Source organism: Mesoplodon bidens, assembly GCF_964165515.1.
Source record: "Mesoplodon bidens genome assembly, chromosome: 10".
In the NCBI taxonomy this organism is placed as follows: Eukaryota; Metazoa; Chordata; class Mammalia; order Artiodactyla; family Ziphiidae; genus Mesoplodon; species Mesoplodon bidens.
Window position 1 is genome coordinate 22,811,506 of NC_138172.1, and position 22,598 is coordinate 22,834,103.

General features: G+C 37.6%; 1 long non-coding RNA gene across 1 annotated transcript in view; it reads right to left on the bottom strand.

The window, feature by feature from the left end:
* Positions 1-22,598, bottom strand: part of LOC308623813 — a 157,562-nt gene that overhangs the window by 76,041 nt on the left and 58,923 nt on the right. Inside the window, exon 2 of the long non-coding RNA XR_014016890.1 lies at positions 2,536-2,686. This is a non-coding gene — a long non-coding RNA (uncharacterized lncRNA). The remainder of the gene's footprint in view (positions 1-2,535; positions 2,687-22,598) is intronic.

Sequence of the window (22,598 nt, forward strand, 5' to 3'; positions counted from 1 at the left end):
GTATACTTGTGCATGTACACATATACATATACTAATTAGGTCATTGGAATCACATTAAAACATTAATACTAATTATCACTAAATGTTAGACTATGGGTGAATTTAACTTTTATCTCTATTATTTCTATTATCCTTTACAATTTTTCTATAATGAATAAGTATGACTTTTATAAATAAGGGACAAAAGTAAATATTCTAAAATACCTTCCCTTAAAATATGTGGATTGAAATCCTACTACGTGTCAGATACTACACTAGAAACTAAGGATACAATAATGAGAACCCCTGCCCTCAGCCCACCCTCCCCACAGACATACACATACAGGGGAACAACAAAAGCAACAAAAACCACCTGAAACCACAGGTGCACATACCAGAAAGCTGGAATTTGAAAAATCAAGTTCAAATGTAACTATGATACTCCAGAAGCAACAAAAATGATGAGCTCCATTGACACCAACCTAATCATGTTTTTCAGTCTGACAGAAGATCCAAAGAATTTTTTAATTTTCCTATTTTGCAAGGGTTCAGTAGGAAACTCCACTGTTCCCTCCTTTTTAAGATTTTGCTTCCTCTTATTTAGTAATTCCTATCCTGAGGGAATATAATACAATTTTGCAATGTCCAAATCAACAGTGAGTCTAATTAGTAGAGATAGCTCCCCTGGAAACTACAATTCTCCACAGGGAGACTTATTTCAGTAACAAAGGCTTTCTTTAGACAGTATATAAGCGGTTTTCTATTTCAAAGTACAAACCCTTGCCTCGCTGCACATTCAGGGAAATTTAGAACAGTATGTATTTTTCTGAGCTCCCACAGACTTAACGAAAACAATTTGGGCCTCTGGAAAATTCTCCAACATCTTGACTGTGTGTGTCAGCACGACTGATATGCCTGCCTTTGACTCACTATAACAAGGAGATTCTGGCTCAAAATTGTCACTTTTAGTTTCAACTGGTGTCTGTGTGAAGAGTAATGGAAATGATCAATTAAGGGTGCTCACTCTACCCTCTGCATCTTTTTAAATTAAGTACATACTGAAATGATGGACTTTATACAGATGACAGTATAGGCATTCTGTGTCTACCCCTGTCATTTATTCTCACTGCTGTATTTCTGGAATTAGGATTCATGTTCTGTCATCTTGAATATTTTAATACTTTACTGATCTCATATGTGTTTAGCCATAGGAGGACAGCAGTAAAATAAAATTTTATAAGCAACAAAATCCTTTATACCTAAAGTTTATTGCACTTTTTATATTGTGTTTAACAACACATGGCTCCTTGAGACTCTGAAATAAACATAGCTTCCTCAAGTTGCAGTGGGCTTGTGCTCTTTCATTTCTTGTTGAGAGTTGATTGCATCGTCAGGATAGAAAGCATTCCTGATAATTGGCCAGAGAGGCTGCAATTCTATCAGGCAGGTGCTTCTTTCTCTAAAAGTGTTAAGACAACCTTAAAGCTCCTTTGTGTTAGAAAAATGCCCCGTTTTGTTCTTTGCTCCCAAAATATAGGTATTCTCCATTCAAAGTGACCCTTTTCCATGGACTCCTCAGATTACATTCCATTTCAATCAATAAGTCAGGGATCAACCAATTGATGAGATATGAAGGAGCCCATTGACTCCTAAAGTAGTTGATATTTTCCAGCAACAACTTTTCTCACTGGCTAGGGTCTTTAAAATTTTATGATAATGACAAAACTATTGTTTTGTGTAGTGATGATTTCTTGGAGCAATTAACACTATCTTATTTTTGTTCTTTGGTTTGCAAAGTTGGCATGGTGGCCCAAGAAGTGAATAGAGAATTGTAATATGGTTCAGGACATTAGAGTAGTTTCTATTGCTCCCTGATTGAGCTAAATAACTGGTTTGGGGGATTTTTCAGTGCTTGTTGTTGTTGTTGTATATATGAGTAAAAAGCAAACAAACAAAAAAACCTCTAGATTTTTCCATAACACAAGTTGCAGAGAGAATTGCCATCCCAGAAGAGTATAATGTAATGAAAATATCATTGAACTGGCTTCAATTCCAAGTTCTCATGATATTATTCTGAGGGGGTGGAGAACGCAAATTATTTCATTGCCCATGAGTTAAAAACTGAATTTAAAAAAATGGATTAGATTCATTTCTGAGGTCCTTTCCTACTCCAATTTTCCATAGTTCTAAATAAAATAAATTAAACTTATTTGATCCCATTGTGTCATTGTCAGAATTTCACCTGTTCATTCGCTCATTCATATCTCCTACCAAGATTTATTAAACAACCAACATTCATTAAGACCTCACATAACCTGAATTTGTCTTCACCTCTAATGCTTCCGAACAGGATATGCTTCAGGATGTTTTGGGGACAAAGAGTTAAAGATAATGCTAACTGCCATACAGAAATAAACCACTGATGTCCTTGGTCTTACTGAGCTCTTGACCTATTTTCCTGCCTGAATGGCCGGGAAGAAATTTCAAAAGCCTTTAACCCTCCTCAAACTCAGAAACAGAATATAAAAATATACACGCCCAACAGATGTTCCTTACCACCTCTTCTTATCTTCAAAGATGAGATCATTGAGCCTTCGAATGAGAGTGGTGTTAGAAGGGTCACCATTTCTGGATGCTGACTTCGGATTTGCAGGACTCTTGGGCCATTGCTGTCAGTTGATGAGTTTCTACAAGGCCATCTTAAGAACTGAAGTATAGCAGAAAGAGTGGAGTTTAGTTCTTGGATTTTTTAATGAATTGTTTCCCCTGATATCCTCGTGGTCAGGAAGTTCATTGGATTGTCTTTTATGGCTTCAGTTTAAAGTATGTTTTCTAGTCTGTCTCCTACTGAGCTGGAAATAATGCCTCTTATGCCCCTTTGAACAGCCCTTCTTACTCTTGAATATGGTTGTTAAGGTGCCCTTCAACTATAATTACTGTAAGCCATGTATCCTTTGCGATAAACATAATTAAAAACTGCTCCAGGGTCTTCTTAAAGTAATGTGAGATTTTTACATTTTTATGCCTGGCGTGGGTAATGTTAAAAAGTAGTACTGGGATGGGAAAGTAGGTGGGATGTCAAAAGATACCCTCCATCCTTAATGCTCCCTTGATGGAAATGACAGCCTTATTTGTTTTGTTAACCAGTGTATAATTAAAAGTCAATATTCAAGATCATAATAAAAATCTGTACAACTACTCATGTTGTGAGACTGAGGCTTGGAAGGAAAATCTATTAAAACACAGCCTTGTGTAATTTACAAGAAATCAGTAATAAAATGTTTGTTCTCAACATTATCTGCAAAATGGTCTGTATATTACCAGAATAAATCCATATTACTCGGAGGCTGTAGATAAATATCCATAGGCAAAGTTCACATTGAGGTTATCTGCCTCATGTTCTGAACTGGGGAGTGTTATTTAGAGGAGATAATTTGTGGTTTACTTCTCCAAGTCTCAAGTACATAGTGCAGAAATGAGTTTAGTTCCTGAGAGGGTATCTGTCATATCCAAGTAGGAAAAGAATGCCATTGCAGGGTTGTACCCATTGCAAAAAGAATATAGCTTTTGTCCTCAGTGTGAAACAAAGGGAAGATTCTTAACAATTAAAAGTCCTGGATGAACCTTCTGTTCACAAAAAAAAAGGGAGATATTTGATGCTTTGTAAAACACTGATTCACTGGGCAGTAGAGTGATGTCTTATTTCAAGTCATCAGTGAATTCGGTGCTCAAGTATATGAAACTTTCATGAAGTTGTACCTTGGATTCTGATTTAAGAACATATATATATATATATATATATATATATATATATATATATATATATATTTTGTGTGTGTGTGTGTGTGTGTGTGTGTGTGTGTGTGTGTGTGTGTGGTACTCGGGCCTCTCACTGTTGTAGCCCCTTCCGCTGCAGAGCACAGGCTCCGGACGCGCAGGCTCAGCGGCCATGGCCCACGGGCCCAGCCGCTCAGCGGCATGTGGGATCTTCCTGGACCGGGGTGCGAACCCGTGTCCCCTGCATCAGCAGGCAGACTCCCGACCACTGCACAACCAGGGAAGCCCTAAGAATAATTTTTTATGCATAGGAAAAAATCTAATAGCAATGGGGGGAGTACTGAAACACCCTAGCCGAAAAGTTTTCATGGGAGGACTGACACCTTTCAAGGCAAGAAAACGGGCTTTGGATAATATTTGATTCCCTGACATTAACTAAGGGTTGTTGCTTCTTGCCATTTAAATTAGACTCTAAGGTGGTGTTAGGGAGAGGGTCTCTCTATTGTCACTTTGTCGCCTTTCCCACCCCTTTGTCACCTCTTTCCAGCAGCAGAAGGAAGGGACTTCGAATCTTGTCTGGTGATGACTACTAACATCTATTTATGGTAAAGTCCCAGTTTTAGAACTCCAGGCATTGCTTTTGATATGGAAATGGAAACTCTGAAATTTATAAATCCCCTTTCCCTCTCAGTACACTTGACTTTCAGGAACTATTGTCCTCTAGGGGAGTGGTTCTCAAAACCAGCAGCATTAGTATTACCTGGGAACTTATCAGAAATACAAATTCTTGAGTCCCACCCCAGACCCCCTGAATCAGAAACTCTGGATGGGTTTCTGGAGTAAGACCCGGTAATCTGTCTGTTAGCAACCCTCCAGGTGATTCTGATGCTCACTAAAGTTGGAGAACCATTGCTGCAGGGAGTCCAGAATATTCTCGTTGAGGCTCAGAGCCCAGCAATGATTTCTTTGTCCTGCGTGATACCTGTCCTTCCCTTAAGCCAATGAATGCTGTGAATTTCATTGATGGGGACTCACAGGGCAACATAATTTACTTAAATAAAAAACAGATTTATTTTATATTTCAGAAACATTAATCCCTTTACACATGTCCTGTCCTGAAAGAGAACTTGGCACGTCTATTAGGTCCCATTTTCAGCAGGATTTCTTATTCTTACAAATTTATGTCTCTTTCTCCTCATTGTTCCAGAAAACATAGGCATTCCAAAGTCATCTGAAGCTCCAGACCAATTTCATACTCGAATTAGAGAAATAAAACATTCAGTACAGTGAATATAAAACTGGCATTCTGGTGACATAAATCTATAAACTGGACCCATTGAACTCACTAGAACCACGTTAGTAAATGATCACGGTGAGGACCTCAAGACTCACAATTGCTTCTGAATTATGAAAAATAAAAATATATCAAGCTACGTTGCCTCTAGACTTAAGTAATAGGGGTATTCTGTTATCCTCTCCATATTTAATAGTTCATCTCCATGGGTGTAGTTCGATGCAACATAACTGATATTGATTGATTCAGTTTACTGGCAACTCTCTGAGTCCACATTTTGACCCAGCAAAGCCCTGCATTCCCTGTCTAAACCTGACAGGATATGGGGATTGAGGCCATGGATAACACTAGGAGGAAGGCTCTTGTACCAGAGTGAACAGAGAAAAGACAGCTAAGGTCCTGGTTCCCAGACTGTGCATGGGGCACTACCACAAACATAAGAGTGCTACAGGGTATTTTAAATTGTTAAGAGTAACACAGCAATACTCCCCATCTGTTCACACTGCATGAATTACTAGCTTACAGTAATTCACAGCTTCAAAATTAGCTCCAGGGACTTCCCTGGTGGTGCAGTGGTTAGGAATCTGCCTGCCAATGCAGGGGACATGGGTTTGAGACCTGGTCTGGGAAGATCCCACAGGCCATGGAGCAACTAAGCCTGTGCGCCACAACTACTGAGCCTGCACTCTAGAGCCTGTGAGCCACAACTACTGAGCCTACACGCCACAACTACTGAAGCCCACGCGCCTAGAGCCCACACTCCACAACAAAGAGAGGCCACAGCAATGAGGAGCCCCTGCACCGCAATGAAGAGTAGCCCCCACTCGACGCAACTAGAGAAAGCCCGCACACATCAACAAAGACCCAGTGCAGCCAAAAATAAATAAATTAATTAATAAAAACATTAGCTCAAGCTCCTCTGAGGACACCCTAGCTTCACAAAGCTGGGTTTTCAGAAGTTGCTGTGATAAAAAGCTAGTGCCCTGCAAAAATTGTTGTAGAACCGGAAATAAAGGTGTCAGTGTCCAATCTAAAGGCAAGATTTGCAAAGTTGTGCAGTGCTCTACAGGCACACACATCCATCAGTAAATACCTGTGATTATGTAAGAATGAAAGAAACTTCTTTTTTCATTCAACACATATGTATTTTTTCAAATGGCTACTAAGTTGTTAGGACATAAATACATTATACATTTTAAAGTTTTTGGACCTAGCTACTTAACAAACAAAACTGTTAGGCATTTCTTTTGGCATAGAGGTACTATGAACCAAGAAAGTTTGTGAATCTCTGGGCCAGGGGACTCTTCTTATCTGGAACTACCGAGAATAAGATATTTACCACAGAGGTGAAGGCAGAGGTGGTAGGAGCCAAAGGCTGTCAGACAAAAGCTTATAGACAAGGTCAAGAATATGGGGCTGCAACTCTCCTGAGTCCTTGCTTGGCCAAAAGCTTGTACTGCCAGCATAGCAACCATTTCTCTCTGCCTTGTATTATACTGAACTTTTACACATCAATCTCCTCCCTTAGAATGTAAATTCCTGAGATCTTCCCTTATTTGTTTCTCTATTTTCCCAGCACAACATCTTGAACGCTTTCTGAGAGATTGTCTTGGAATCAAGCAGCTTTTAGATTCGGTTGAGAACAGCCTTTCAGTATAATTCTTTAGTTATTCTTGCACCTCCCAGATTTCAGGTGGATGCAACATCTATGATGAGGCCTCATGTTACTCCCATGCACATTGGTGCTTGAGCAGATGTCACAATTCATGGTTTCTGTAAGCTTGAGGCTTGGGGACCAATGGCCTGGCTGGCCCCACGTTTCAGAGTCCTGAACTTGTGTATACTCAGTGAATGAATGGATAGATGGATGGATGAATGGATGAAATCCTCAGAAGACTGAATTGTGTTTTAACATTAGTCTTACAAGTCAGGAAATCAAAGGTAGCAGACAAGGGTGACCAGGACAACACTGCATGTCCATACCCCTGGGAAGTTCTCTCTTGAGAATTACACTCTTTTAAAGGACTTCTCCAAAACTATCAGCTCCAAGATTCTGCCTATCTTAAGAGTCATTAAGATCTTTTTATCTCATGCAAACAAGACTTCCTGACAAATTCACTGAACATATGAACACTTTCTTAATCTCTCCCTATACTCACCAGGAAGGACAGTGAGTTCTGTTTGGCATGGTCCTCTCTAAGTCATCTATACATATAAACATGATTGACCCAACTCTTGTATGTCTGAACGTATCTGCCCTGACTTTGCTCCAGATAGATACCTAGTTATTGTGTAGAGGAGGAAGACTAAGTTTATCAAAATGATTCCGTGTAAAGTTCATTGATGCATCTGCTAGATTTTTTAGCAGTATGTGCTTGAGAATGGAGTGTATTCCAGTGGTCCATTTGTAAATCAGTTATGTGGAACATGAAATTCATTTTTCCATTAAAAAAGTATTTATAAAACGTGGTTACTTTTCCAGCTTAGCCCCCAAGCTTATTTAGCCTATAATTTTGCTAGAATAAGGTACATTCACAAATGGGTTCACACTGCCTTAGTGTTCATGGTCAAATAAAGCAGAAAAAGTAAAATTAAATAATAAGTTTCCATTTTTAAATATATCTTGAAGGTCTATGTTTTGAAAAAGTTTTAAATAAAAGGGATGAGATAGGTGAAGGCTTTTAGAAAAATTCTGAAACAAATTTTGTGAAAAATCTGAACCTGTATAATCCCATCCCCAACTCAGAAGAGATGCTTAACCCAGCAATAGCAGCAAGGATAGCCTTGGTATTCATAGGAGTAATTCTCCCCTGACCTCATTCTGTACTGCATTACCACCTCCTCCATGGGTAACAGATTCATGTTGATCTATCTTCCTGGCATCCCTTCCCCCTTCATCAATGATAGCCTTTCAATATTCCCTCAGGGGAAAAAATCCTAATCCTATTTCCACTTTAATCCTTCATGAAGTTTACTGACTCCATCTCTGAGGTTAAGAAGTGTGCAGGGAATTTAGTTCTGGGCTGGCTAATCAGAGCATTTCAGCCTTCAACTTACTGATTGGTCCAGAGATGAGCACATGACCTTATCAGTTACAGTCAGAACCAAGGTGCATGACTTTTACCAGGACTCTTGGGAAAAAGACCTTCATTGCCCTAGAGTTTCTAAGCTTGTAAGATGCAAGCCTGGTGCTGCTTATAAAACAGCAATAACAACAAAAAGCAACCGCTGAGCCTACTTGGAAATTAAGCCAATACAGGAAGGTAGAGCCAAGGAATGCAGAAAGCTAAATTCTTGACTACAAATTTTAAACACCTGTGCCTCAAGCTTGTTCCTTAAATACATGAGCCAATGATTTTTCCTTTATGTTCCAGGCATTTTTAGTTGGCTTTCTGCCACTTTCAACCAAAAGAGTTGATTTATTTTACAACAAATGTCAATTTATAGTGTATGTTTTAGACTGCTTCTGTGAGAATACCAAGGAAGACCCACACAACCTGTGTCCAGATTCTGATACCAGGTGGGTTGGATTCCAGAGATTTCCAAGGGGATTCGAATTAGAGGTCACTGGTTGTTCATATTTCTTGATTTGGGTCTCTTCCTACCATTGACCACCCATTGTTAGTGATGTTTTATTCCTTCTTCCTCTGCCCCCAGGGAGATACAGAAATGTAACAAAAATAGAAAAGGAGAATCATAGAAATATAACAAAGAATTTTCTCTGATTAAAGAACTGAAGTTCTTTTCCTCTCTTTCCACTGTCAATATACATATCTTCACAAAACTACTTTAATCTCCCTAGGTCTTTGTTCTCATATTTGTATAAGAAGAGACCGTGATTCTGAGATTTCTCAAAGTAAATGAAGTCGTAAGGGAAAAGAATCATGAACCAGACTTAAAACAAAGGCATGGGTAATCCCACTATTGAGCATATATATGGAAAAGACAAAAACTCTAATTCAAAAAGATACATACACCCCAATGTTCATAGCAGCACTATTTACAATAGTCATGAAATGGAAGCAACCTAAATGTCCATCAACAGATGAATGGAGATACATACACACACACACACACACACACACACACACACAATGGAATATTACACAGCCATAAGAAAGAATGAAATAATGCCATTTGCAGCAACATGGATGGACCTAGAGATTATCATACTAAGTAAAGTAAGTCATACAGAGAAAGACAAACATCATATGATATCACTTATATGTGGAGTAAAAAAAATAATGCAAATGAATTTATTTACCAAACATAAATAGACTCACAGACATAGAAAACAAAACTATCATTACCAAAGGGGAAAGGGAGGGGTAAATTAGGAGTTTGGGATTAACAGATACACACTACTCTATATAAACAACAAGATATATCTATCTATCTCTATCTCTATCTCTATCTATCTATCTCTATCTATCTATCTATATATCTATATATCTGAATCACTTTGCTGTACACCTGAAACTAACCCAACACTGTAAATCAACTATACTTTAATTTTTTTAAAAAGTTTGCTTTAAAGAGGTGAATTTTATGGTATGTAAATTCTATCTCAATAAAGATGTTAAAAAAAAAAAAAACAAAACAAAACAAAGGCATGGGTACCAGTAAGAAAGAGATTTCCTGAGCTGTAGTGAACTGAGGGGAGAGCAGTGAAAGATGGGAAAACTGGGCATGCCCTGGACACAGTCCCAGTGCTTGGGAGGAGGCAGTGAGTCAAATGATTCTTTGTGGAAGCCCACAGAACAGACCATCAGCCCCAGGCACAAGGCACTGCAGATTCATAAGGAGTGGTCCATAGACTGAAGGCTGTAAGGTTCACCTTCATGAATGCACCCAAGAAGTCTATGTTTAATATATCTGGTCATTTATGATACTCCTATAGTAAAACCCAGATGAAAGAACACTTAACTTTTCATAACAAGGAGGTGGAAGGGGAGGAGAGATACTTTATGACAGAAGACTTTTTTTCCTCTGAAAATGAATATAACCCTGATTAAAATGAACAAGGTTTTTTAACTTACTGGAATAATTAGTTGACATTTGGTTATAAAATAAACCAATTTTATAGTGCTGATTTCTGCTCTTTCTACAACATTAATGTCCACAGAAAGGTTTTAATTCCAAATGGAATGGGTTGTTGGTAGTATGTTAACAAGCTACTCAAGATTTAAAAAACAAAAAAAAACAAAAAACATAACATGCACAAATTTAAATGCAGTAGTAAAAGGTCAGCCCTGAATTGTATATACAATGTATTTGTCAACATTTCCTTTTGAGATAATGTGATGCTAACTTTATTACCAAAGCCTGCTTGACACCTGTTCTAGAGTGTTCTCTTGACTCAGGTAACAAACACATGAAGAGAAAATCTGTGTTTGTTTTTGTCTAATCTAGAGAAGCCAAGATGCACATTGTAATAATTTTAAAAGCATTAGCAATTAAATGACAGAGTTCAAGGGACTTCCATGTCAGGGAAGATGGAGTAGACATACTATTTCCTATTCCTCCTGCTAACTACAACTAAAAACCCTGGGCATTACATATGACAGAAACATACGGAGACTCGGAAAGGTAGAGGGAAGAAGACAAATGAGCTGGGGGCCTTGGGACCCCAGGAACAACACAGTGGTAAGTGCCCTGGGTTTATATGGTTTGGGGTTTTTTGAGTTTGTGTTTTGGCTTCCTGTATTCCAGGCAGAAGAAACTAGCAATCCAGAAATTCTAACAAGCACAGAGAAAAAGAAGTCCCAACAAAATTCTGCTTGCTCTAGCCAAAGGCCAGCAAAAGGGCAGCCTAACAAGACAGAAAACTTTTAGAAAATAACTGCTTTACTCCAGTCACTAAATAAATAAGTAAGTAAGTAAGTAAGTAAATAAATAAATAAATAAATAGTCATCAGCAAAGGCTGATGGGAGAGCCTAGATGTCACGCCTGCCAGGTTGAACAAAACACCCCAAATATTCTGCTGGGGTGGCATCAGAAGACAGAGAAGACAGTCAAGACTTTTAACCCTACAGTCAAAGATTAGTGGGGAGCTGGAACTCCCCCATTTTGCTCAGTAGTGTTGGGGAAGCCAGCTAAGACAGAAAACTTAAGTAAGATTCAAAATATCATAACATAAAACCCAAATGTCCAGGTTTCAAGCAAAAATTACTCATCAAACCAAGAACCAGGAAGATCCCAAATTGAATTAAAAAAATCAGTGGATGCTAACACTATGCCAACATAGATGTTAGAATCATAAGACAGAAGTTTTAAAGTAGCCACCATAAAAAATGCTTCAATGAGCAAGTAAGAGCACACTGAAATGGAAAAATATAAAGTCTCAGCACAGAAATAGAAAGTCTTTCCAAAGAAAGAGAAGATATAAAGAAAAGCAAAATGGAAAATTTAAACCTGAAAAACACAATAACCAAAATAGAAAACCTCAATGGATGGGATGAAAATCAGAATGGAGAGGATACATGAAAGGTAACTGAACTGAATGATAAAGCAATATAAATTACTCAGTCTTAATGGAAAGAAACTAATTTTAAAAAATAAATGAACAGAGCCTCAGGAACCTGTGGGACTACAGAAATATTTACCATTGAATCATATCATTGGAATCCCAGAAGGATAGGAGAAAGACAGGAGTATTGAAAAAGTATTTGAAGAAATAATGGCTGAAAACTTCCTAATTTGGCAAAAGACATAAACCTACAGATTCAAGATCTCGAGCAAATCCCAAGCAGGATAAAAAAAATTATTTTAATTCACAGCAAGCGTATTAGTCTACTGAGGCTACTAAAACAGAATACTACACACTGAGTGGCTTGAATAACAAAAATTAATTTTCTCACAGTTTTGGATGCTAGAAATCTCACATCAAAGTGCTGGCAAGGTGCTTTTCCAGTGAAGCCTCCCTTCCTGGCTTGCAGACAGCTATCTTCTTACTGTGTCCTCACGTGGCCTTTCCTCTGTGCATGCATGGGGAGAGAAAGAGAGCGAGAGCGAGAGTGAGAGAGTGAGTGAGAGAGAGAGAGAGAGAGAGAGAGAGAGATCTCATGTCTCTTTCTCTTCTTATAAGGATACCAGTTCTATCAGATTAGGGCCTCACCCTATAATCTCATTTGACCTTAATTACCTCCTTAAAGGCCCTGTCACCTTTGGAATTTGGGGGAGACGCTTCAGTCCGTAGCATCAAGAAACATCATAGTCAAACTTCTGAAAAGACAAAATAAAGCCTTGAAAGAAGCAAGACAGAAATGACACCTAAAGGGAAAATTATTTGGATGATAATGGATTTCTCATCAACAGCAATGGAAGCCAGAAGGTATTCCCACAACATTTTTCAAGTACTGAAAAAAAAAAAGAAATGCCAGGCCAGAACCTCATACACAGAGAAAAAGATCCTCCATAAGTAAAGGAGAAATTAAGACATTTCTCACATGGAAGAAAACTAAGAGAATTTGTCTCCAGCAGTCTTACTCTAAAAGAATAGTTAAAGGAAGTTCTCTAAACAGAAAGGAAGTGATAAAAACAGGAACTTAGGAATATCAGAAAGGAAGAAAGAACATGGTAAGCAAAAGTATGGATAAATACAATAGATTTTCCTTCTCTTCAGTTTTTTTAATTTATATTTGATGGTTAAAGCAAAAATTATAATACTGATGTGGTTTTAAATGTATGAACAGAAAGTATTTAAGACTATTATATTATACATGAGGAAAGGTAAAGGGACATGAATGAAGGCAAATTTTTCATACTTCACTCAAACTGGCAAAATGACAACATCAGTAGATTGTGATAAGTTGTATCTATGAAACCATTTTTTGTTTTTAGAGCAACCATTAAAAAACTATACAAAGAAATACACTCAAAAACAATATAGATAAGTCAAAATTGAATTCTAGAAAATGTTCCAATAAGCTACAGGAAGGCAGACAAAAAGAAAACCAAGAAACAAAACAAAACCAAAAAAACAAAGAGAACAAACAGAAAAGAAAAAATAAAATGACAGGCTTAGGTCCCAATATATCAATAATTTCATTAAATGTAAAAGGTCTAAATGCACAAATTAAGGGATAGAAATTATGCTATCTATAAGAAACTTACTTTAAGTATAACAATAGAGGCAGATTGAAAGTAAAAGTATGGAGAAAGATGCATCATGGAAACATTAATCAAAACAAAGATATTTACATGCAAAAAATGAAATTGGACCCTGTTGCTCAGATAAAGAATTACTCAAATGGATCAATAAGTAAATGTAAGAGCTAAAACTATAAAAGTCTTAGAAGAAACTATAGGTGTAAATCTTCACGACTTTAGATTATGCAATGGTTTCCTAGATATATCACCTAAAGCACAAGCAATCAGAGAAAAAAAAAAAGTTGAAATTCACCAAAACTAAAAATTGTTGGCTTCAAAGTACATTATCATGAAAGTGTAAAGACAACCTACAGAATGAAAGAAGATACCTGCAAATCACATATTTGATAAAACTGACAAAGAAAAAAGAGAGATGGTACAAATTACCAATATCAGGAATGAAATGGGATATCACTACAGAACTTACAGACATCAAAACATAGAGGAATGCTATGAACAACTCTCCACACACAAATTTGACTGTAAATATGAAATGGACCATTTCCTCAAAAAAGCACAATCTACCACGACTTACCCAATATGAAATAGATCATCTGAATAGCCTCACAGCTATTAAGGAAATCGAATGGTAATTTTAAAACTTCCAAAAAAGAAATCTCTAGGTTCAGATCATTTCACTGGAGAAGCCTATCAAATGTTTAAAGAAGAATTCACACTGATTCTCTACAGTCTCTTCCAGAAAACACAAGAGAAGGAACATTCCCCAACTCATTTTATGAAGCTAGTACAGTAAGTGCCCTACATACGAACCTTCAAGTTGCGAACTTTCAAAGATATGAACGTGCCTTCGCATGTCCAATCACATAAGTTAGTTCACATGTCTGTAAGATTACCGTACTGTAAGACTAAAAAAATTTTTTTTTGATATTGGGGGTAGGAGTTTATTAATTTATTTATTTATTTTTGCTGTGTTGGGTCTTCGCTTCTGCGCGAGGGCTTTCTCTAGTTGTGGCAAGCAGGGGCCACTCTTCATCACGGTGCGCGGGCCTCTCACTGTCACAGCCTCTCGCGGAGCACGGGCTCCAGACGTGCAGGCTCAGTAGTTGTGGCTCACGGGCCTAGTTGCTCCGCAGCATGTGGGATCCTCTCAGACCAGGGCTCAAACCCGTGTCCCCTGCATTAGCAGGCAGATTCTCAACCACTGCGCTACCAGGGAAGCCCCTTTTAAAAAAATTTTTGTGTTTGTTTTTTATGTATTATTTGTGTGAATAGTATTATAAACCTAAGACAGTACAGTACTATATAGCCGATTATGTTAGTTGGGTACCTAGGCTAACTTTGTTGAACTTACAATCAAATTGGACCTATGAATGCACTCTTGGAACGGAACTCATCTGTATGTAGGGGACTTACTGTATTACCTGGATACCAAACTATGATGAGGGAAAAAAGTCAACCCCAAAAGGAACAATTAATGTTTGCCAGGCATTAAGGAGGAGTAGGGTTGGGGTGGCTAGAAAAGGGCAACATGAAGAAACTGTGGTCATGGAAATGTTTTGGTTTTGACTGTATCAATAAAAATATCCTGGTTGTCACTATGAAGAACAGTATGGAGGTTCCTTAAAAAACTTAAAATAGAGTTACCACATGATCCAGCAATCCCACTCCTGGGCAACTATCCAGAGAAAACCATAATTTGAAAAGATACATGCACCACAATGTTCATTGCAGCACTATTCACAAAGCCAAGACACGGAAGCAATCTAAATGCCCATCAACAGAGGAATGGATAAAGAAGATGGAGTACATATAGACAATGGAATATTACTCAGCCATAAAAAAGAATGAAATAATGCCATTTGCAGCAACATGGATGGACCTAGAAACTATCATACTAAGTGAAGTAAGTCAGACAGAGAAAGACAAATATCATATGATATCACTTATATGTGGACTCTAAAAAGATGATCCAAATGAACCTATTTACAAAACAGAAACAGACTCACAGACTTTGAAAACAAACTTATGGTTACCAAAGGGGAAAGGTGGGGGAAAGGATAAGTTAAGAGTTTGGGATTAACATATACACACTACTATATATAAAATAGGTAATCACCAAGGACCTACTGTACAGCACAGGGAACTCTACTAGTATTCTGTAATAACCTATATGGGAAAAGAATCTGAAAAAGAATGAATATATGTATATGTATAACTGAATCACTTCCTGTCACCTGAAACTGACACAACATTGTAAATCAACTATACCCCAATATAAAATAAAAATTAAATTAAAAAAAAATCCTGGTGTGATATGGTACTATAGCTTTGCAATATTTTACCATTGGGGGAATGGGGAAAGGGTACATTAAATTTCTTACAACTGCATGTGAATCTACTTTTTGAGATAATCATAATTATCTCAAAATGAAAAGATTAATTTAAAAAAGACACTGTTCATTAGTATGAATGCAGCCATCTGCTAACAACGATAGGAGTGTCTACAAAATGTATGCTTAGCTCTAGTTAAAAATGAAATAAAGGACAATGTGGATCTAAAATATACACATCTTTCTACAAATTAAATCTTGACAGTCCTGAGTATATTCTCAGCTGTTTTCAGCACAGATTTGAAATATCTGGATCCATAAGTTGTCAGTCCAACATTTACTTAAAATGGTTTAATTAAGTCTTAGACCACCTCTCTCTTCTTTTGTTAAATTATTAAAAACAAAGCCTATTTTCTAAATGACCTGACATAAAAATACACGTGTAATATAAATTATCTGATTTCCCCATAATTAGAACAACCATGACAAACCTGTTCCTTTGACACAAACCTCATAATTACACATAATGGTAATAAGTCAAATGGGTTGATTGATGAGACCCTGTAAGGCGGAACCCCTGGGGAATAACAGACAGTTTTCTCAAGTACTCCCCCTGCCTGATTCCTGGAAGCAGCCACAGGGAGAAGCCAGAGTAGAAGGGAAGCCACATTTCTCTCCACACCGTACTGTCTTAAGTACACCTCACTTTAACCACCATCAAGCCTCCTCCTAACACTGAAACTCTAGCAGTAGTACACTAGCTAGTGTCTTCTGAGCACTTACTATGTGCTGGGCACTGTGCTAAGCATATATTTAATGTTAATAGTAATCACATGTACTAGATATTATATTATCTCCAATTTAAAGAGAAAGGAAGGAAGGAAGGAAGGGAGGAAGGAAAGAAGGGATTAAAAAAGGGAAGAAAAGGAAAGAACACCCAAGTTCAGAGATGTCGAAAAACTAGACCAAAGCCATATAGCCTAGTGGTAAAGCTGGAATTTGAACTAAGACCTGTCTGAATTTAAAGCTCAAGCCTTTAACCATTACTCCAGTGGTTCTCAACCTTTGCTGTACATTAGAATTGATGGTGAACTTTTAAAAAATCTTCATGCCAGGTAACACTCCACATAGTGAAATTAGAATGTCTGGAGTAGAAGCCAGCTTCAATATGTTTTAAAAGATCACACGTGCATTCTAATGTGCTGGCCATTTGGGAACCACTTTACTATTAACTAGACTTTAGATTAAAACTCTGGCTGTCCAGGCACATCCCATTACCAACCTTCATCCACAAAGCTTTGCCTATTCTACCCTCAAAGTCTTAAGTACACCCTGCTTCGTTGAATGCCTTCATCCTGAATCTGGCCCCTGAAAAACTGCTTAGAATTTCTGGATTACCCAGGAGACTCATCTACACTAGGGTTTAGGCTAATGAAGACTCAACACCTTTCCTCTCCGATGTAATGATTCAGACTGTGGCCTTGGATGCCTCAGCCCCAGAGCAATATAGAAATATAGACATCTGGGGGCCCTGAAGCTTTACAGTTGGAAGCCAACTTCATAGCAGACTCAGCAACAGCAGACCTGAATAGATGTGAGACCCACTCCTGAGAAAGGAGTATGACAAATTAGAAAATATGAACAGGGTCCCCAACATATGAACCATTGACTTTCGTAAATAAAAACCTCAGCAATGGCTTGTAAAGACTCTCAGTGTGAAGCGTGTATCAGTTAAGCTCATCATGCTGGCAGAAGAGACTTCGGATAAGAAAAATGAGGCACTGAAAGTAGAAAAAGCAAGGCCACACAGCTAGTAAGGTCAACAGATGTCACCTGGGCCATTAGTTTCTTTTTCCTTGTTCAACATCTTCACAGACATTGCAAAATTGGGGAGACATGGGTAATTGCTGGGCACAAAAGTTGGTAGACAGAGAAAAGAAAAATAAAGATGGAAAGAGCTAACAAATTCCACGAATCCAAAAGCAAACAATCAAAGTCAATGTGTATGGCCCAAAATAAGTTGCATATTTGAAAGAAATGGAATTTAGCTACCACTCTGTCTGAATCCAAATTTGAGCCCAAAGTCAATTGGGAGACACGCAGAACACAAATGCATTCTGATTGTTCTTGCCTGTCTCTCATCCCCCACAGGAGCAGTTGAATTCATCACCTTGTTAACAGTGGCTTGGAGAAATGTGATATCTTGAAAATTTCCAGAACAGTGTTTGCAATTGTCCCTTCACAAACTACCCTAGAAGCCATTTCGTACTGGGTTTATGCTCTAGTTTTCTTTGTCCAATTTAGTGACCATGTGTCCCTTTAAAAATTTTTCAGAATATCACTCTTGACACTTTTTCCTTTACATTTAGACAATGATAAAGTCCTGAAAAGATGTCTGCCTCCCAAGAACTGGATTTGACTGGGCTGGTGATGAGAGAAGGAAACTGTTTCCTTCATGCAGCTGGTATGTGGATAGTGTGGAGGGTGACAGTGGGAGGGTCAGGACTCACTACCAAACAACCTCTGGCAATACTTCAAGGCTAAGGTTGGGAAATCCTGCTTCTGAAGCAGGTCTCAGGCACACATCTGCTCTTCTCAAGCAACCTTCAGGCCCACCAAGTGACAAAGAGACAAAGCTGAAGGAAAATGCTCCTTACGTAGACAGTAACTCTTTCCAAGGCACTAATCCAGTGTGCTCAGGAAGGAAGCATTAACCCCACATCAGTCCCTTTAGCTGTGCCTTCATAGAGTAGTTTCTATCTACTTAAAATATGGCCACTTTCTATAGAGCAGAAGGAAGAAATGTTCATAATGAACATAACACGATGCTTTGTTCTCAAGTCTCAATATCACTCTACAGATTTAGTAAATGTAACCAGTATAGTTCAGCCAATAAATCCACTTATTCTGAAATAAGTAGACATTTCAGTAGAAGGTATACACATGCATCCTGAAAAGTGAAACCAACACGTATTAGCTGTCTATTGCTGCATAAGAAATTATCCCCAAACACAGTAAATTAAAATAACAAGTATTTGTTATCTCATAGTGTCTGAAGGTCATGAATCACGGCACAGGTCAGCAGGGTGCATCTGTCTCAAGGTCTCACCAGGCTGCACCAGCTGGGTCTACAGTCTTTTCACACCTTAACTGGGGGAGGATCTGAGACCAAACTCACTGACAAGAGCCCTGGTGGCAGGCCTCATGGCCTTGATGTCTGTTGGCTGGACACACAAGTTCCTTGCCACATGGGCGTCTCCATGAGGTTACTCACAGTACAGCAGCTTATTTTCCCCAGAGCAAGGGCTGCAAGAAGGAGCAAAAGAGGGAAGAGCAATATGGAAGTCACAGTGTTTTATAATCTAATCTGAGGTGACAAACCCGTCATGTCTTTTCCTATTCTATTCATAGAAGCCATTAAGACCAGCCCAGACTCAAAGGGAGAGGATTATATAAGGGCATGAACACTCACAGGCAGGGATCATTGGGGCCATTTTAGAGGCTGCCTATCACACAACACAATTCCTTCTCCCCATATTAAATAATACTGAGATGGGGTATGCTTCCCCTACATTAAACAACACCTAGAACAAACAAATATTACTTAGAGGCTTGCACCAGGAAACACCTGCTCCTGGAAGGTAAGAGTGTAAACTAAGATAGCTTACTCAGCAAGACTAAACTCTTGCTCATCAAGGTTTCTTCAAGACCCTCACCTCACTGTGCCCACCAGTCCAGAGCTATTAGGTCATAGACTCTGCCCAATCACAAAGAGTTTCATACTTGGCAAGACTGACCTTAAAATCACCCAGCCCATATCCTAAAATGCTTATAAACGTCCTCCCCTAATTTCATGTGTTCAGACAGCCCTAAGACTTTACAAAGGTGGTCATCTCTCTTACTTCAGTGGGTTTAGTAAGAGCTTTGCATGACCAACAGATTTCTCTGTGGGTTTTCTGAGATGTCAAGAGTAGACAATCTCAAGTATAAGAGTGATTATTTCAGTTTCTTATTACCCATGAAATGTTCATCTACTGTCACTGTAGAATGACAAATTATTTTAATCAAATTCTTCTTGAAAGAAAAAGGAAGTAAAATTATCATTAACCTCTTCAAGAAAAGGTACTGTGGCTTGCTATACATTCAACTGTTAAAGCTAGATCATCTTACTTAGAAGCATACACTGGATACTTTATGGCTAGCAAAAAGTACAAACTAATGTCTGTATTTTCTTCACATCATTCTGTTCCTTCCTAATTCTTTATCAGTGCTGGGGATTTTGCTGTCCTTCCCTACCAACCCGAGAACAGGGAAGTTGTAGAATTTCTGAACTCTCACTTTTTCCACACAGGCAAAAATTTCACCAGATCCATACAAAATAAAATTCTCTCACATTTCAAAATGTTAACTTGGTGTTTCAGTGTTTTTAAGCTGTTTGTAATATTAATATATTTAGAATCCTTCCTGACATTTTTTAAATGAAATTTAAAGCACCAAGCTCTCTATTCTGTATCCAGTGTCAGAAGCAAACACCCCTGTGACTCACAGCACTTATCTCCAAGTCTCTTAATCAAAATGAAAGTGTTTTGTGGGGCGGAGTGTTTTGTTGTTGTTGGTAGCCCGTGAAAATTAATGGTGTTATTCATGTGGAAATTATAGTTGATACTTAGAATTCTCACATGACTGTGTAATCCAAAACACAAAATAATTTGATGTCCTTCAGATTGCATCTTGTATTTAGATTTGCTTCAGGATATTCATCTTTACTTAACAGCAGGTTTTCCTCTACTCTGAGCTGCAGTGTTTAGTGGTAATGATGGAGAAACTATTTTTAATATTTAAGAAAGTCATCCTTACATGCACTATTTATCTTGTAATTATGATTAATGATGTTAATCTAATGTCCAATTGAATTTATGAATTTTAAAGTTTGGTTTTACTGTTTAAACAGCCACATAGGCCACCTTGCTAAGATAGCACCCACACAATTAGCCATGGGGAATTGAGAACTTTTACCTTATCTGTAGATGATCAAGCATTCAATAGGTTAAAAAAAATTACATATTCCAAATTTTTAACTTTTAAAATATATGTAGATAGATGGAAACCTGGTTCTTTATCTCAAAATGGGGACTTTTGATTAAATAACCATAGACCAAAGAAAGTTTCATTTTGTTAGAGTAACTTTAGACCTTCCTAAGATAATTTCCCTTTCATTTGAGATCAAAACCATGCTCTTAAAGCTCAGAATACAAACCCATTGAGAATTTGGTACCTAGCCAACACTTTTAATGAAAATCACTATATTTTCTCAAGTCCTAGGGTATTTTAGTCCTTGCATTCTAATGAGTAATTGGTACCACTGCCAACCCATTAATCACACATATGGCTGCTTTAATAATTTTTCTGTGAATATAGCTTAAAGACTATGATTGAAATGAAAATGCCCCTGATTTATCAGCTTATTGATATTCTTGATGAATTAATTCAAGCCCCATGTCTTCATGTATTTGGGATTGGTTTCACAAAATAAATTATATCATTTTTCATAAATGTTTGTACTTTTTTATGTTCAATATCCAATCTGATCAAGCATTACAGTGTGAAATATTAAGATCCAGTGAAAAGTCTGATGTCAACATGTAACAGAATAAATCATTTTAAAAGTCTAAATCTTTTTTTTTTTTTTTTTTGCGTTACACGGACCTCTCACTGTTGTGGCCTCTCCCGTTGCGGAGCGCAGGCTCCAGACGCGCAGGCCCAGCGGCCATGGCTCACGGGCCCAGCCGCTCCGTGGCATGTGGGATCTTCCCGGACTGGGGCATGAACCTGTGTCCCCTGCATCAGCAGGCGGACAAAGTCTAAATCTTTATTTTTACGTAAATCACTGTTGATTTACAAATATGCCTCTAGACAGTGTGTTACATAGATGTTTAATGTCTGCATGTGTATAATTCCTTCAACTACAGAAAACCTGCCCCGCCAGCCTTCAGTCATCCTGGTTTCCAACTGAGGAATTTGATAATCAAAAGAACAAAATCAAGTTCTAAGCCTATTTATTTCTTTCGAGAACTGAGGTTCTAAAAGACAAAAACTCTTCTTTTTTTTCTATGCAAGCTGATATTTATCTGCCTAACCACCACCACCAGGAGGAGAAGGAATTGGTTTAGAAATGACCAACTTTCCATGACAATTTCTTCCAGTGCCAACTTCCCAAATGTATTTACCTGTCCAAACCATAATTCTGAATCTAAATCACTATTTTTAATCTAACGATTTTTAAATTCATTTTAAAATTCAAAGTAGTAAAACTTTGAGAAAAAAGGTTTGGACGATCAAAAAAGTGTGTGCTATAAGCAGTAAAATCCTCCCTAGCACACTCCCTTCTCCTTTCTCTTTCCATGGTGGTAGTCAACCTTATTTGTTTTTAAAGCTTTCAGACATTTTGAAATTTTATATACATACATATATATATATATATATATATATATATATATATGCAGCATTTTTAGTACTAGCAAAAGATTGAGGAAAAGCTTAACATCCATTACTAGGAGACTAATACATGATTCATCCATATAATAAAATTCTCTGAGGCCACAAGAGACAAGTCAGGAAACTTTTATGTAAGAAAAGATTAAAAAGATAAAACAAACTTGATAACCTTCAGGAAAAGGAATCAAGGGTCTGAGACAGAGGTGGGAAAGAGTCTCAACACAGATAAGCTTTTGTAAATTTTTAATTTAAATAAGTAAATAAAATTTATAATAAAATTCAAATTTTAATTAATAAACACACTTTAATTGTAAAAAATTTAAGTTCTGTCTTATGGCTTGTTTTTTACATTAATGGAATTTCACTGTATGGATTATTCTGCATTATGCTTTTTGTCACTTAACATTTCTTATAGATTTTTTCTTTTCAATACTTAGGAGACTACTGAATTCTTTTTCAAAGCTACATATTATTCCAACACAGATAAACCCAAGTTTATTTTTAAATTCTTCTATTAATATACTAAATCACTGGGTTGAGGGCCAGTCAATAAATGCTTCATGGCCCAATTTAATGAAGCTCTCTTAATTTACTATTAACACTTCCTTTG